An 18103-nucleotide genomic window follows, 5' to 3' on the forward strand; every position below is an offset into this window, starting at 1 on the left:
TTGCTGACGGTGAGAGAAACAGACACATGAGTGTTATGTCATCAGACGCAGACGGTGATAAATCATGACCTAATGGTAAGCGTCATTAGAAGAACCAAAGAAAGACGTGATGGGAGAAGGAAAAGGGCTAGCCTATCTGGCTATGTATGTTTCAGTGGCTGTTTTTCTCTTTATACACAATTTTGATTCCATATCTTAACCTATCCAACTAGATTGTCCGTTTTACTTTTAACTTGTCTGTGCATATAGGAACATGCATGTGTTTGTTCATATATACATATTTGCATATGTATATGTATGCTCATATGTATGCTCGCATTGGTGCATGCTAGTAGTTGCAGTGAGTGCCTGTCAAATTGTCTAGCTTTTAGACCACCAAGGGCCAGCTAAAAACCCAGTAAATCAGGCATCCGGGTAGTGTAGCGGTCTATTCCGTTGACTACCGATGTGGCAATTGCTGGTTCGAATCCCCGTGTTACCTCCGGCTTGGTCGGGCATCCCTACAGACACAATTGGCCATGTCTGCGAATGGGAAGCCGGATGTTGGTATGGGTCCTGGTCGCTGCATTAGTGCCTCCTCTGGTCGGTCGGGGTGCCTGTTCGAGGAGGAGAGGGAACGGGGCAATAGCATGAGCCTTCCATGCGCTACGTCCCCCTGGCGAAACTCCTCACAGTCGGGTGAAAAGAAGCGACTGGCGACTCCACATGTATCAGAGGGGGCATGTAGTAGTCTGCAGTCCTCCCTGGATCAGCAGAGGGGGTGGAGCAGCGACCGGGACGGCTTGGAAGAGTGGGGTAATTGGCCAAGTACAACTGGGGAGAGAGAGAGGGAAAATGTAAAAAAAAATTTTTTAAATAAATAAATATTAAAAAAAAACCATTAAGTAACAAATGAAATCAGTGTAAAACACAAAACTTTGTCCATTATTGACAATGTATGGAAAACTAAAACACCAAGAGCTTAATAATACCCATCTCTCAATGCATACATAATAGAAGCTCCTTTTGTTTTGGTATGTCTTTTTGTTAGAAAAAGTCTATTGAATTTGGCCTCGTGTGGCTCTAGTATTTTTTTTTTTTTACTCTCAAATTGCAAGGTAAACTTGTGTGCGCAGGTCTTGTAAGTCCACAGATTTTCTATAAACCTGAGGTCCATGAGAAGGCAATCATTCCAAGATCCTGACCATCCTGCCATTTGATTGGTTTTGGCTGGATGCTTCAGATTATTTCATATCCAAGGATATTTGCCCTCTTTTGCAGAGGGCAAATTGCAGAGATTGTTTCACAAAATTGCTTGTTTTGTCATTTTCTTGTGTTTGTTTGTTTCCCTTCTATCCTGACCATAGCCTTGAGCTGTAGATAACCAGTCTGTAAGTAACGTGATGCTGCCATCACCATGCTCAACATTCAAATGTGTGTTTTTCTGGCAGTGGTCTGTGTCCCCTGTATGCTAAACATAACGTTTGCTATTAATAATTTTTTTTTTCCAACCAGGATCTTATTCTCTTAGTTTTTGCCATCGTGCATATCTGTTATGATATTTTACGCAAATGCCTCATTTTGGAGATTTTGGACATGGGCCCACCATTAAGCAAAGCTTTACAGTGACATAAAATGGGGAAACCAAACACGAGCCTTTTCATGATAGTTCACCCCCAAAATGCAAATTCTGTCATTATCTACTCACCCTCATGCCAGCATAAACCCAGATTAGTGTTTCGATTTCACACAAAACTGTAGGAGTAATCCAACAAAATGTCAGAGCAGCCTTCTTCCAACGATTGCAGTGAACCAAAAATGGCAAAATAATTACTGTAAAAGTATTCTAAAAAAAAGTACACTAAAAAAGCCTGTGCGGAACAATCCAAGTCCTCTGAGGCCCTACAATAGGTCTGCGAGTGGAAAAAAACACTGAAATTCAAACCTTTATTTTCTGCAAAATCTTCCCTTATGCCTTTGCTTTCAAAACAGATCTCATGCTGAAACAGAGGCGTTCTCACGCGAACTCTGGTTTAAAGTAAAGGGGGAATGGAAGATTTGCAGTAAATAGTGGTTTAAATTTCAGTCTTTTAATCGCAGATATATCTTATGGCTTCAGAAGACTTGGATGGTGCTGCCCATGCCATTTGGAGTACTTTTGTGGTCTTTTCTTTGCCATTTTTGGAACTCTAATGAACTGGCCACCATCCACTGTCCACCATCCGTGTTTTATGGCAACAGGACACTAATCTGGGTTTCTACTTGCATTAGGATGAGTGGTAGTAACAGAAATTTCTATTTTGGGGATGAACTTTCTCTGTCAACCTGTCCTTTCAACAACAAAAAACCCTAGGCACATAATCCCTAGACACATAATTTCTTATTATCAGACTTCTCAGTTGCACTGTCTGGGTAGTATATCTACCAGCTATGGTAAGTATAGGATGGTCATTTCTGCATGTTGAATCAGGAAGCCGCCATGCAATGGGATTGACCATTGGTAATATTGAATATTTCTGGTAATAACTTTTGATGTGCACTATAATTTTCACACCTAAATATACATGATTTGGCTAACTGGGTTAAATTGGACTTGTTGAAATATGTTTGACACTTATGTTTAGTTGCCCCATAAGATGCCATTGTAAAGCTTTGTCTAGTGGTGTTGCCATGTCCAAGATCTCCACAATGAAGCCGGTGAGTAAAATTATATCATTTTTGCCTGATGGCAAAAACTACAAAAATATGACCCATGTTGTGAAAACACAAACCGAATAATCCTTGAATTAAGACAAAGCTGGTTCTTTTGAGTGAGAATTATTTTCAGTCTTGCCACCTTAATCCATCTAGATTTACTGAAAACTAAATGTTTTATGTTCACGAAAGAGTCAGAATCTACCTTATATACAGTAGTCATACCATTGTTTACCTAGAATGTTGCTTCTTTACGTTCTTCTTTAGGTTCATCCATCCTGGAGGGACAGTCTGACACCATCAATGTCCTGGTGGTGCCATATTTCTTCTGTATGCCTTCTAACCTTTCAGCAATACAATATAAAAAATCTTGTGCTAGCTAGGTGCTCTCCATGCTTCTCTCTGTACAGTGACAAACACTGTCAGCATGAAGCATACTCCTTGGAATCAATTTGATGAAACTACCTTCTGATGAAGGTAGTTGAGCTTTGCACATGTATCAAAATGGAATTGGTCAGATCATAATACGGATAAAGCCGTATTTGTAAGGGTTACACAGTTTTAACAAAACTTTTCCCAATGTTTTGGACAGCACTAGCACTTTGTCATTTACAATGGGACTGTTTTTTTTTTGTTTTTTTTTTTACTATTTTGACATGGGGTTGTCTTGTACTGCTCTCTAGTGTATGTTCGCAAGTATATCATGGTTAATTATAAGGCGTGGTTCTGCTTTAATGACCAAAGGATTCCACTGGGGGTCAGCTTTGCTTTGACGTCAACTTGAAAATGAAATGAAATAACTTCCGTCATTTGCAGAAGGGGTTTGTTCACTATACATACACACACACACACACACACACACACACACACCACTCAGATTATTGTTTTTATTCATTTAATGTATTGAGGCTGTTTTGTTTTTTGCTTTTTTTTTGTTTTGTTTGTTTTTGTGTCAAACCAACCTTTTGGAGAGGCCTTTAGATCCAAACTGTAAGTGAAGCATCTGGGGGTCCTAAAATGCTATTAAAAACATACTATTATTGACTGTGGATGTTCTCATTCATCCAGGTCATGGTTATCCAAAGGAGTTGCATCAAGTGCAACTGGACTTGGTGTATATCCGTGAAGACGTTTCGCCTCTCATCCAAGAGGCTTCCTCAGTTCGTGCCTTCCTGAAAAGACCAAGCTAGTCCGACTGACTGGTGATGAGACTCAGTATGTATCCTCTAGGAGTCGTTGTCAGAGCTATAGATGTCCATGGCTCTTTGTGATCCGATGTTTACCAACGCCCGTCGCTAACAGGGCCAGAGATATGCGTGGCTCTCCTGTGCTCCGATGTCCAGCCGCGCCCGTCGCCATCGGAGCTGTTGATTTGCATTTGTTTAGCAGCGACGGCCGTTGGGGGTGTTACTTTCGACTTCATTGTTCAGCGGTCATGAGAGTCGTTGGAGCCGTTAGTGAGCGACTGTTGTTCTTGAAGGCTAGGCTTCTTGAGTCTCCCGGGTGGAGATGAAAGGACGGCATTGTAAGTGGGAGATAGGTATCTTAATTTTTTTGTTAAATGTAGAAAAACAAGTGGTCAATCAAGCAACTTATATGCCGTTTGCTTAGAAAAATATTCACTTATAGCAAAAAGGTGAAGTCCACACTCAAAATAAACCTCGAAAGTCTACAAGCAACAACCAGTCATACAGACAGTCCTTCAGGAAACCTCTTTAAGTGATGGTACACCCCTGTTAGCCCATAGATCTCTCTCGCTCCCCGCATACTGGACCACATGCAGAGGTTGAGGGAGAGGTTAACAGAGAGAGGATAAGAGAAAGGTTGAGAGAGGTTAAGAGAAAGGTTGAAAGAGAGAGAGAGAGGTTAAGAGAAAGGTTGAAAAAGTAAGAGAGAAGTTAAGGGAGAGCGGTTAAGAGAGAGGTTAAGTGAGAAGGAGGTTAGGCAAGAGATCAAGGGAGAGAGGGTAAAAGAAAGAGGTTAAGGGAGAGAGGTTAAGAGAGGGAGAGGGAAGTTAGGAGAGATCAAGGGAGAGAGGTTAAGGGAGAGGGAGGTTAAGTCGGCACTTGTGCATTCAATCAAATCAATTCAAAACCTTTAATAACACAAACGATATTTTACAGTGTACAGACAAAAAGTTGACCAACGATGAAAGAAGAGAACAGACGGATAAGGGCGATGGGATATAGAAAAAAAAAGATACAAATGGTTAAAGGTAAATAAATACATACATAGATAAATAAATCAAGATAAAAACTGAAACCTCAATAAAGTGTAGAAAAGTTCTGTCATTGTGCATTGCCTGGCCAGTGTATCTGCTACAGGTCCTGATCATGTGCCACACGTGGATTCTCGTTTTAGAAAATGTAAGACTTGTGTTATCTAGCTGTAAATGGAACAAGTAGGCCTATATAAGTGAGCACAGATGCAGACATAGCAATAGGGATTCGTAGGTCTACCCTGCGGCACTTAGGAATAGGTCTTGATGGCACAAGTATAGATTTACTGTATGAACCACTGGACTAATGCTGTATATCTAAACAGCAGTATTGATTATGTTTGTCATGGACACCAAAAACTCAGGTTAAAGGCAATAGGGCTATTTTAATTAAAGGGTTGACCTGGTTTTTGATAAACATAGGTATTACTAAAATTACCTAAATCCTAAACAGATTACTGGCAGTAATCTGTTAAAGGCAATATCTCAATCAAAGGATTTACATTGTTTGAAATGACGTTGCCGACTTTGGTCACCGGGTTGGAATGAGATTTGAATTTTAAGAGCTTACACATCGATTGCTAAGGACTGTTGTTCTGGACTATGTTCATATAGCCGCCTTCATCTCATCTTCTCTTGTGTATGATAATAGAGGGGAAAAAAGAAAAGGGGTAAAAATAATACAAAAAAAACATTATTAGGTTAATCAATACAAGCTATAGCCCAAAGATCTCTAACATATACAGTTATCACCATCTAATTGGGTCACTTATGGACTCGTACATATTTAATCTAGATTTTTTTTTCCAAAAAGCTTTAATCTTTTTATATGGCGCTCTTCCAAGATGCCTGAGTATGTCAACTCTTCTTTGGTGTTGTCATTTAATTTCACGCTGGCATGCAGCTGCAGAATATATATAATGTGTACTGCCAGCTTTGATACAGGATCACACATATGTCTGCTTCATGTTGAATTTGCAGCTATACATTATTTTCTCTACCTCACGCTGTGAAGACAAAAACAACGTTTTAACGTGAGGCCTTTATCTTTTTATGACCAGGTTATTTCTTGCATGTAAACATGCACGAGAAAAATAAGATGGGCAATGTTCCTTCCCCTCAGGATAAATTTTAAAATTATTTTCTTCAAGTAAATAACTGGTAAGGCTTTTTCAGTCTCAAGCTTTTGAGTTGCATGTCCTGCCGTTTTCCCGCCCCCTGATTCTCCGGGGGACTTAAAACACTATTATGCTCTCTCTGTTTGTTTTTTCAACATGTTTTTTTTTCAAACTTTTAGAAGCTACAATATGCTGTACAATGGACAATTTTGCATGGTGACATCAAGGGAATTTGTGCTGCTTCCATTGCAGTATGATCTCAATCGACCATAGGGAGGCAGTATATTAATGGTCAAATGTTGAAAACCTTTCCTTCAAAAGCAATACTTCCAATACCATTTTACTATAGTCCCAGTACTTGACACGTTTCTAACTCTACAAATTCAGTGCTTGCACCATCAAAGATGGCAACAGATGGTGTTCTCTAATTTTCAATTCATTTTTGGAAAAAAAACAAATAATGGAATTATTTTATAATGTCATTGTTACTTTTAATTAATCAGTTTTACGGTACTTTTATTTATTTTACTAACTCAGTTTTAAACTTGTCTGTACTTTTATAAAATTTTATAATTTTTTTTGTTTGTTTTTGACCTGACCGTTTTTTTTTTTTGGTTTTTTTTTGTGAGGGGGGGAGATTTTATTGTGTGAAGCACTTTGTGTTACATTTGTTTATATGAAAAGTGCAATACAAATAAAGCCTGATTGATTGATTGATTGATCATAGATTTGCCTGATTGAACGAACAGCATTGCAACTATTTGGAGAACAAGAAGAGGATGAAGAAGAAAGCCTATGCAACGAATTTACTTGAGTGCTGCTCCTGATCGGTGCATTAAAGACACAGGGAAACAAAATAAACTAAAATAACCACAATATCCAAACAATCAGCCAAAAACAGAGGTTCTAAAATAATTAAGAGAAATACATAAGTAGTGTTATTTTGCATTTAAATTTGCGCTAGAATAAATGCAATCATTGCATTAGTATGAATGTAGTTATTGCACTAGAATGGATGTAATTATTGCACTGGTATGGATGTAATTGCACTAGTATGAATGAATGGTTCGACCTAGAAAGATAGTCAGCATATTGCACATGAGGGGTCTATCGGTGCCTATTGGAATTCAGTGTACTTGTGGCCCATAGAAAGAAACTTTCTAAATCTGGTGGTCTGTACTTTGATGGTCCTGTAGCACCTGCCAGAGGGCATCAGGTCGAACAGGTGGTATCCAGGATGAGAAGAATCTTACAATATTCTTGGCTCTGCCGAGGTAGCAGGAGCTGGAAAAATCTTGCAGGGAGGGCAGAGGGCAGCCAATGGTTTCTGTGCGGTGTTGATGACCCTCTGAAGAGCTCTTCTGTCTGCTGCTGAGCAACCAAGCATACCATGCTGAGATGTAGTATGCCAGTACACTCTTGATGGAGGAGCGGTAGAAGGCCACCAGCAACTTTTCTTCCAGCCTATTTTTCCTGAGCACTCTTAAGGAAGTGTAGTCGCTGCTGTGCCTTCTTAACAATCGCTGAGGGTGGTATTAGCTGACCAGGAGAGGTCCTCAGAGATGGGGCTTCCCAGGGATTTGAAGGTTGAAACCTTTTCCACACAATCCCCATAGATGTAGAGTGGGGCAGGGTCTGCTCTGTGTGCTCCCTGAAGTCAATGATGAGTTGTTGTTTTTTTGTTGCTTTTTTTTCTTCTGGTGTTTAGTGTAAGGTTGTTTGCTGAATACCACTCTATCATTTTCTGGACCTCATCTCTATAGGCCAACTTGTCGCCTCCTGTGATAAGTGCGACCACAGTGGTATCGTCTGCGAATTTAATGATGGTGTAAGTGGGATGGGTTGGGGTGCAGTCATAGGTGTATAGAGCATAGAGTGATGGACTTAGCACATAGCCCTCTGGAGAGCCAATGCTGAGTGTGAGGGTGGAACAGAGGTGGGGGCCAAGTTTAACAGTTTGTAGGTGGTTAGTGAGGAAGTCTTTTATCCATGTGCAGGTAGAAAGGGGGAGGTTTAAGTCGGAGTTTGCTGACTAGTATATCTTGAATGATTATATTGAATGCTGAGCTATAGTCTATGAAGAGCATCCTTACATAGCTCCAGTGTTCAAAGTGACTCAGTATAGTGTGAAGAGCTGTGGTGATGGCATCTTCAGTAGATCTATTTGCTCTGTAAGTAAACTGATGTGGGTTAAAGGAGGGAGGGAGGCTTACTTTGATGTGCTGAGACGAGTGTCTCAAAACACTTCATGACTACTGAAGTGAGTGTGATCAGTCTGAAGTCGTTTAGACTGTAGATGGCTGGCTTTTTGGGGACAGGGATGATGATGGCGGACTTTAGACAGGTTGGCATGATGGCTTATGTTAGGGAAAGATTAAAGATTTTCGTGAAGACCCCCGAGAGCTGGTTAGCACATGCTTTAAGTACCTTCCCGGAAACTACATCAGGACCAGCGGCCTTCCTCTGGTTCCCTGACCTGAGCACACATCTGACTTCATATTCCTGCAGAGTGAGTTTGTGGTTGCTGGAGGCAGTTGGAGGCAGTGAACCTTTAGGTCTTTTTATCTCAAAAGTGAGCAAAGAAACGGTTTAGTTCCTCTGCCAGCAAGGCATCGGCGCTGACAGTCACAGGGTTGCTGCCCTTGTAGTTTGTGATGTGCTTGCTGTATTCCCTGCCACACCTGCTGTGGGTCATTGTCTGTGAGATGGTCCTCAGTTTTTCTCATATATGCCTCCTTGATGACTTTGATGCCTCTCCTAAGTTGGCTCTAGCAGTACTGTACTGGACCCTATCACTTGACCTGAAGGCAGTGTTGCAGTCTCTCAGAAGTGTGATCTTCGCTTGTCATCCAGGGTTTCTAGTTGGGAAAGACCCAGATCCGTTTGTCAATGGTCACATTATCAGTGCAGTTTTTGATGAAGAACAGTACAGTTTCTGTGTATTTCTCCAAGTCCTGATGTTTCTAATATATTCCATTCTGTTCGTGCAAAGCAGTCTGAGCAGCTGAAAGAGTGCTCCCTCAGGCCAAGTTTTCATAGTCCTTGTATCTGGCTTTGTTTTCCTCCTAAGGGGAGTGTATGCTGGGATAAGGAGCAATGAGAGGTGATCTGACTGGCCTAAGTGTGGGAGAGGTGTGGCTCTGTATGCATACTTAATGTTTGAATAGGAATAGTGAAGTGCCCCCCCCCCCCCAGTAGAACACTTCAGATATTGCATGAAACAAAGAAGCACTATCTTTAAGCATGCTTGATTAAAGTTACTGGCTATGATGTGAACTCCGCTGGGATAAGCATACTGCTCTTTGTCTATTGTTTTGAGTAGATAGGTGAGAGCTGTGCTAACATTAGCATGTGGTAGTATGTAGACAGTCATAAAAATTAGTGCTGTTAGCTTCCATGGCAGATAGAAGGGTCTACATATAACTGACATACTTTCTAGGTCAGGGAAACAATGGCAGTCTAATATGTGCATAATGGCTGGTGTACTAGCAGATGCAAAGTCCTCTACCTCTGCTCTTACCCGAGACTTTTATGTCATGGTGATGGATCTTGTGGCCCGCTAGCTGTACTGCTGCATTTGGGATTTGTGGGTGAAGCCAGGTTTCTGTTATAGGGCAGCAGTGGCTCGGAGGTAAAACAGGTCTTCTGGTAACTGGAGGGTTGCCAGTTCAATCCTCAGCTCCTCCATGCGAAAATGTCGAGGTGTGCTTGAGCAAGACCCCTAACTACTCCCGATGAACTGGTTGGCGCTTTGCATAGTTGACACTGTCATTGGTGTGTGTGTGCGTAGGTGAATGTGAGGCATTCATTTATTGTAAAGTGCTTTGAGTGGCTGTTGAAGCTAGAAAAACGCTATATAAATGCAATCCATTTATAATCATCACACAGCAATTGTGAATGTCGCTTTTTGCAGCAATCTGTCACGCCACCTCGTCCATATTGTGAGCGATGGATCTGGCGTTGGTGAGAAAAATGCTCGGTGGCGGAGGTTTGTATGGTTGTTTCCTTAGCCTGGCTAGTAAGCTCGACTGGCATCCTCTCTTCTGCTTTCTCTCCCTCCACCGTCTATGCTGCCTGACGGACCCGATATTCACGAAGACCCCTGTTGTCTCGTTATACCCTCCGATATGTTATGAGTCCATTGAAAGTTGCTTGTGGTCAAGTCAATTTTATTTGTATAGCCCAACATCACAAATTACACATTTTCCTCAAGGGGCCTAACAGCAACACAACATCCTGTGCTTGGACCCTCACACTGGATAAGGAACGACTCCCTTTAACAGAGAAAAAATTGGAAGAAACCTCAGGGAGAGCAACAAAGGGGAGATCTCTCTTCCAAGACGGACAACGCACAATGGATGTTGTGTTTACACAATTTACACAATACAACATTGAAAGAGGATAACAATTATAATGGAATTATAAAATTTATGAAGAATATGATGTGCAGGATGCCAAGCAGTGTCCAGACGCCACCGGAATAGTCCAGGACCCAAGCCACGTGACCAGCATCACCATGTAAAAAAAACAAGATAACAAGCATTATATGGATTTGTAAGATATATAAAAAGAAAATGTGATGAGGGGGATGCCAAGCAGTGTCCAGGTGGCGACCGCCGTCACCACGGAGACCTGGGAGGAGGACCGACTGCACATGCACAAAAGGGAGACTCACATGGCACCATTCACACACAGAAAAAGAGAAAGGAGAAGACGTCATTCAGAGAGAGAGAAAATACATGTGAGAGAAGAGAACAGTTTGCAATAGTCATTAGTCATAATCAATTAAGTCATCAATTAGTCATAATATATACGCTATAATCTCATTGGCAGAACAGTGGCGATGGCTGTTTTGTACTGTAATCCAATATCAAGCACATCTGGGTGCATGCTTGACCACAAATCTCCATTTGGTAAATATACTGTTTAGCCAAATAATCTGAACATTCAGATCTTATACAGTGGCTTGCAAATGTATTCATACCCCTTGAACTTTTCCACATTTTGTCACGTTACGACCACAAACATAAATATATTTTATTGGAATTTCATGTGAAAGACCAACACAAAGTGGCACACAATTGTGAAGTACAAAGAAAATTATACATGATTTTAAAAAAAATTTACAAATAAAAAACTGAAAAGTGCAGTGTGCAAACGTATTCAGCCCCCTTTTCTCTGAGTGCAACCGATTGCCTTCAGAAGTTGCCTGATGATTGCTGAATGATCGAATGTTGACCTAATGACTAAATAGAGTCAATCTGTGTGTAATCTAATCTCAGTACAAATACAGCTGTTCTGTGACGGCCTCAGAGGTTTGTTAAGAGAATATTGGGGAGCAAACAGCATCATGAAGTCCAAGGAACACACCAGACAGGTCAGGGATAAAGTTGTGGAGAAGTTTAAAGCAGGGTTAGGCTATAAAAAGATTTCCCAAGCTTTGAACATGTCACGGAGCACTGTTCAATCTATCATCCGGAAATGGAAAGAGTCTGGCACAACTGCAAACCTACCAAGACACGGCCGTCCACCTAAACTTACAGGCCGAACAAGGAGAGCACTGATCAGAGATGCAGCCAAGAGGCCCGTGGTGACTCTGGATGAACTGCAGAGATCCATAGCTCAGGTGGGGGAATCTGTCCACAGGACAACTATTGGTCGTGCACTGCACAAATCTGGCCTTTGTGGAAGAGTGGCAAGAAGAAAGCCATTGTTAAAAGAAAACCATAAGAAGTCCCGTTTGCAGTTTGCCAGAAGCCATGTGGGGGACACAGCAAACATGTGGAAGAAGGTGCTCTGGTCAGATGAGACCAAAATTGAACTTTTTGGCCTAAATGCAAAACGCTATGTGTGGCGGAAAACGAACACTGCACATCACTCTGAACACACCATCCCCACTGTCAAACATGGTGGTGGCAGCATCCTGCTCTGGGGGTGCTTCTCTTCAGCAGGGACAGGGAAGATGGTCAGAGTTGATGGGAAGATGGATGGAGCCAAATACAGGGCAATCTTGGAAGAAAACCTGTTGGAGTCTGCAAAAGACTTGAGACTGGGGCGGAGGTTCACCTTACAGCAGGACAACGACCCTAAACATAAAGCCCGGGCTACAATGGACTGGTTTAAAACAAAACATATTCATGTGTTAGAATGGCCCAGTCAAAGCCCAGACCTAAATCCAATTGAGAATCTGTGGCAAGATCTGAAAACTACCGTTCACAAACGCTCTCCATCTAATCTGACTGAGCTTGAGCTGTTTTGCAAAGAAGAATGGGCAAAAATTTCAGTCTCTAGATGTGCAAAGCTGGTAGAGACATACCCCAAAAGACTTGCAGCTGTAATTGCAGCAAAAGGCGGTTCCACAAAGTATTGACTCAGGTGGGCTGAATACTTTTGCACACCGCACTTTTCAGTTTTTTATTTTTAAAAAACATTTAAAATCATGAATAATTTTCTTTGTACTTCACAATTGTGTGCCACTTTGTGTTGGTCTTTCACATAAAATTCCAATAAAATATATTTATGTTTGTGGCCGAAATGTGACAAAATGTGGAAAAGTTCAAGGGGTATGAATACATTTGCAAGCCACTGCATGTGATGCTCAGCATTTATTGCTGTACATGCATTTAATGCTGTAAAACTTGTCACTTCAGAAAGTATTCAATCCATCCATCCATTATCCAAACTGCTTATCCTGCTCTTAGGGTCGTGGGGAGGCTGGAGCCTATCCCAGCAGTCACTGGGCGGCAGGCAGGGAGACACCCTGGACAGGCCGCCAGGCCATCACAGGACACACACACACACACACACACACACACACACACACACACACACACACACACACACACACACACACACACACACACACACACACACACACACACACACACACTTGGGGACAATTTAGTATGGCTGATTCACCTGACCTACATGTCTTTGGACTGTAGGAGGAAACAGGAGCCCCCGGAGGAAACCCATGCAGACATGGAGAGAGCATGCAAACTCCACACAGAGGACGACCCGAGACAACCCCCAAAGTTTGACTTCCCCGGGACTCAAACCCAGGACCTTCTTGCTGTGAGGTGACTGTGCTTCAGAAAATATTCACCGTGAATATTTCTTGTATTGCTGTGTTGCAAAGTCAAATTACAATGTATTTAAATGGGATCTTCTACTTCTATTGAAGTGACTCTATAATTCCAAAATAATATAATTAGATTTCTTCAGAATTAAAAATAAAAGTTGAAAATCAAAGCTAAAACATTGAAATTAGTTAAATAATAATAATAAACATGACAATTTTATTTATATAGAACGTTTCTAAAAAAATGCCACAAAGTGCTTCACAAAAAAATAAAAAATAAAACCAGACAAGGCAAAAACAACAGTAAGACCAAACAAGTAAGAGCAAAAACAAAAACGGCATAAATAAAAGCAAATATCAAACATTTGTAAAAGCTTTCATAAAAAGAAAGTACTGCAGATGGTGGAGGGAGCCCTGCTGATACCAAAATAAAGCGCATTACAGTAGTCAAGCTTAGAATAGATAATCGCATGTACAACTTTTTTCAGATCGGCAATTGATAAAAATGACCTAATTTTGGAGATTAGCTTGAGTTTAAGAATTAACTGCACAATTCAGGGTTTTCAACATGAAAATGGTTAGTGGAGGGGCAAACTGGCATGGTGTGGCGATTAGCCCTGACCAATCAGGTGATGTGAAACAATGTAAATTTTCTAAATTGCACAACTTCTTAAACATTAAAAAAGTCATTTCAGCATGTTTACTGGCTTGATGTACAAAAGCACAGTTTAATAAAAACATGACACATGATTAAATATAAATGATCACGTTAAATTGGTTAAATTAATTGGTGTCTATTTTTCCCTCCCTGTCTCACTTAAAATCCTAGTCTAAAAAGATCAGACTAAATAAAATAGTGCTTACTTTTGGATTTCAAAGTAGCCAAGCTAAGACTAGCTTTGTGGCGTTTGGTTTCCGTGTGGCGACTGAGGATGTCTTGTCTATAATTTGTACCGAGTGCCTCTACAAAGGGTCTCTCTCCTTACTTCACCCTGTGCACCGTCTACAAAACACCCATGTGAACAACAGACAGTCTTATAAGTAATGAGCCTTTCAATGCAAAATCGCCTAAGTAGTTCTTGGACATCTCGCCCTGATATCAGATCGCATTAAAGCTGCTCCGAACAACGGATGGACAAGCATAACCAGTCAAATCATTATTGTCTCATGGTGAGTCTAACGGGTCCTGAAACCATCTCACCTTTTTGCCCTTAAGTTAACTAGGCCTGAAAAGCAGCCTTCACACATTAAACACAACATTTACTACGGGAACGTCAACCTTTGTGGGTGTTTCTAGGCCTAAATTCAATACACTGTTAATGGAGGGGTTACATCTTGACTGAAAGTGGTTGTGGGGAGACATTGCGGTTTGCTCATAGAAGTTTATTTGAGTGAAAGCGGACACACGTGGCTTCATTTCAATGAAAAACATGAACACGGAATGGAAAGTGAGTGATGATCTGCCAACATCATAATATAAACATTCCCTGTAATAAATATGGGTGTGTGACGACAGACATGCAAAAATGAATAAATATATGACCGTTACCATCCCCACTGATCAGAGAGACGGGTCAATCCCAACCACCACCTCCCTGTTTCTTGTCTGTGTAAGTAGCACAGACTCCTGTCCCAAATGTCCTATTTCAGACTTGTTTTCAAGGATGAGAAAGGGACAGAATACAGCTGATATTGGGGGATGATGTCACTCTTTAACCAATGAGTATTATCCCTGTCATATTAACAACAGATATATTACATTTTCTTGAGAGTTCATACTAAATATGTCAGCAAGGTCAACCTATGTTGAATTCCAAACCACCATTGTTCAATAGCAGAATTGCAAAATAAATATCACTGATTTTCTGAGGTCTCTTAACAGAAACAGCATATCAGATCCTGAAGACCAGGGAACTGCTCATGGAAGTTCAAGATTATATTAGGAGACGGGCATCTGGGTGGTGTAGCAGTCTATTCCGTTGCCTACCAACACGGGGATCATCAGTTCGAATCCCTGTGTTACCCGTGGCTTGGTTGGGCATCCCTACAGACACAATTGGCCATGTCTGTGGGTGGGAAGCCGGATGTGGGTGTGTCCTGGTCGCTGCACTAGCGCCTCCTCTGGTCGGTCAGGGCACTTGTTCAGGGGGGAGGAGGAACTGGGGGGGGGGAGTAGCGTGATCCTCCCACACGCTACGTCCCCCTGGCAAAACTCCTCGCTGTCGGGTGAAAAGAAGTGGCTGGCAACACCACATATATCGGAGGAGGTGTTTGGTAGTCTGCAGCCCTCCCCAGATCAGCAGAGGGGATGGAGCAAAGACCAGGATGGCTCAGAAAGAGTGGGGTAATTGGCTGGATACAATTCGGGAGAAAAAGGGGGAAAAATCCCCCCCTCTCCAAAAAAAAGTTGTTAGGAGACAAAAATCTGGAGAAGGTTAAAAAAAAAAGAAAGACTGGCAAAACTTTGACACTGCCGTGGAGCACCATTGTAACAAAACTGGTTTAAAAAAAAAAGAGGCACTAACCAAACATGACCAAGATCAGACCATTCTGAGCAAACAGTCAAAAAGAGCAATCACCGGAGAAGTGACCAAGAGACCAACTTCAAGAGTTGCACAGCTCATTGGCTGAAAATCTGTGCAGAGATCAACAATCTCCTGAGCATTTCACAGGTTGAGTCTGTTTGGCAGAATGACTGGTAGGAAGCCACTCTAGAGAAAGGCCAACATTAAGCTATACCTGGAGTTTACTAGGAGAGGTGAGAAAATCTGAGAACTTCTGGAAAACGATTTTGTGGTCTGCTGAGACTAGCTGAGTCCTAGAGACTGAGAGCAAAGTGCTGTTTGACACAAACCAACACAGCAGCGTCATGCTGTGGGGTTGCTTTTCAGAAGAAGGGACAGGAAAGTGTGTTGCCATCAAGAATAAAAAATGGATGGGGCCAAATAGTTGTAGTAGTAGTAGTGGTAGTAGTAGTAGTGGTAGTCATACTAAATGAATCCAGAAGGGGAAATCCCCTAATCATGAACACCATCCATAGCAACAATCAACATAGCGCAATCTCAGACAAGACAAATACAGCTTATAAATAACACATACAACACATATACAAATGTGGACTTCCTCCTAGATGTCAAACTACAGTCAGGTCAGGCAGACAACCATTAATATCATTCCACAATCTCACCACGCAAGGAACAAATGACTGTTTGTACCTCTCAGTGGGAAGAATGGACCTATTGCCGAAGCAGCTTCCATGATTCATCAGTGCATTGTGGAAAATATGACCTGTATTATTTAGGATACTTTCCAATATTTCTAAATATAGGTGAGTCCTTGATGAGAACCTGCTTGAGTCAGTAAGAGATCTGTTTGTAGGGGAATATTCACATATTGACAGAAACAATGGACCAAAGCAACAACTACAAAGGGATAGATCAACAATAGAAAGTTAATATTCTGGAATGACCTCACAAAAACCAAGTCTTAAGTCCTGTTGAAAATCTGCAGTATAAGTCAAGTCAAGTTTATTTATATAACACATTTAAAACAACCACAGTTGAACCAAAGTGCCGCACAAGCTTAAAATACAATATAAAATAAGTGACACATATGAATATAAAAATATATGTAAAGAAGACATAATAAAATAAAGAATATAAAATGTAAGCAATAAAACATGAGTAACATGAGTAAACGTATATTTGCACAATAAACTCTCGGTGTCAAGCTCAACTTGAATTGAATGCCAGCGAGAAGAAGTAGGTCTTTAACAAAGATTTAGAAGTCTCTAGGGTCTGAGCAGATCTTATGTGTGCTGGCAAGTTGTTCCAGAGATCAGGGGCAGCCACTGCAAAGGCTCGTCACCCCTATTCTTAAGCCTGGATCTGGGAACATGTAGGAGCATCTGGTTTGTTGACCTGAGTGCTCTGACTGGTGTATGATGATGTATTAGTTCAGATAAATAAGATGGTGCCATAACCTGAAAACCGCTCCCCGCCAGCATTCTCCATCGAATTGAGCAGAGTTGGAACATATTTGCATGGAGAAATGGGCTAAAATTCCCAGATCTAACTGTGCAAAGCGCATATGCAAGTACCAAAGAGGACTCATAGCTGAATTACTGCCAAAGTCCTACCTGTAAAATATGAATACTGTTGTTCATGAGAAATGCAAGTCTATCATTTTAGGAAAACAAGTACTCTTGAATGAAAAAGACATGCTGTTTCAAGAATTCACATACTGTACATATGCGGAGCAACATTTACATAATATTTTCTTACTAAATATGCCATAAAAGTGATTGTTGTTCTTGTCGTAGCAAGGATCAGTCATTATCAGTATGTGATATATGGTTTATCCAGCCTTATGAGTGTAGCATTATAACACTTTATATGCATGTTTACAAATCTCATTGCAATTTTACACCAAAACTATCACTGTTACATATATATGAGCATATGGTTGCCCTGTGATGGCCTGGCGGCCTGTGCAGGGTGTCTCCCCGCCTGCCGCCCAATGACTGCTGAGATAGGCGCCAGCATCCCCGTGACCCCTGGGAGCAGGATACGCGGTTTGAATAATGGATCGACGGGTGGATGGTTGTTAACTTTTTATTTGTCAGTGCAATATCTTTTCATGGGACCCAAATTCCCTAGCAGCGCCCCTGACCAGCACCACCGCTTGAAGCATGCACATTAAATTTCATGAAAATCAAATGGAACCAAATGGCAGCGGTTCAAGAGTTAAGGGTATAAAGTTGAAAAAAAAAAACAAGAAAAAAAACTACCTATGAAGTGCCATAAATACATCCGAAACAGATTGATTGTTCTTAAGGCCTGTTTCTGTGGCTGGCCAAGAAAAATTGAGAAACGGATCAAGTGTTCTCAAACCCTGTGTTTTTGGCTGGCCAACTCAAATAGCCAAAAGTGGGATGAGATCTTCAGCGATGCCAGCGACCGAGCGTTTTGCCAACCATGCCTCCAGCTATTGCTTCTCTCCAGCATATGAAAC

Source organism: Lampris incognitus, chromosome 7 (assembly GCF_029633865.1).
Source record: "Lampris incognitus isolate fLamInc1 chromosome 7, fLamInc1.hap2, whole genome shotgun sequence".
Classification (NCBI taxonomy): domain Eukaryota; kingdom Metazoa; phylum Chordata; class Actinopteri; order Lampriformes; family Lampridae; genus Lampris; species Lampris incognitus.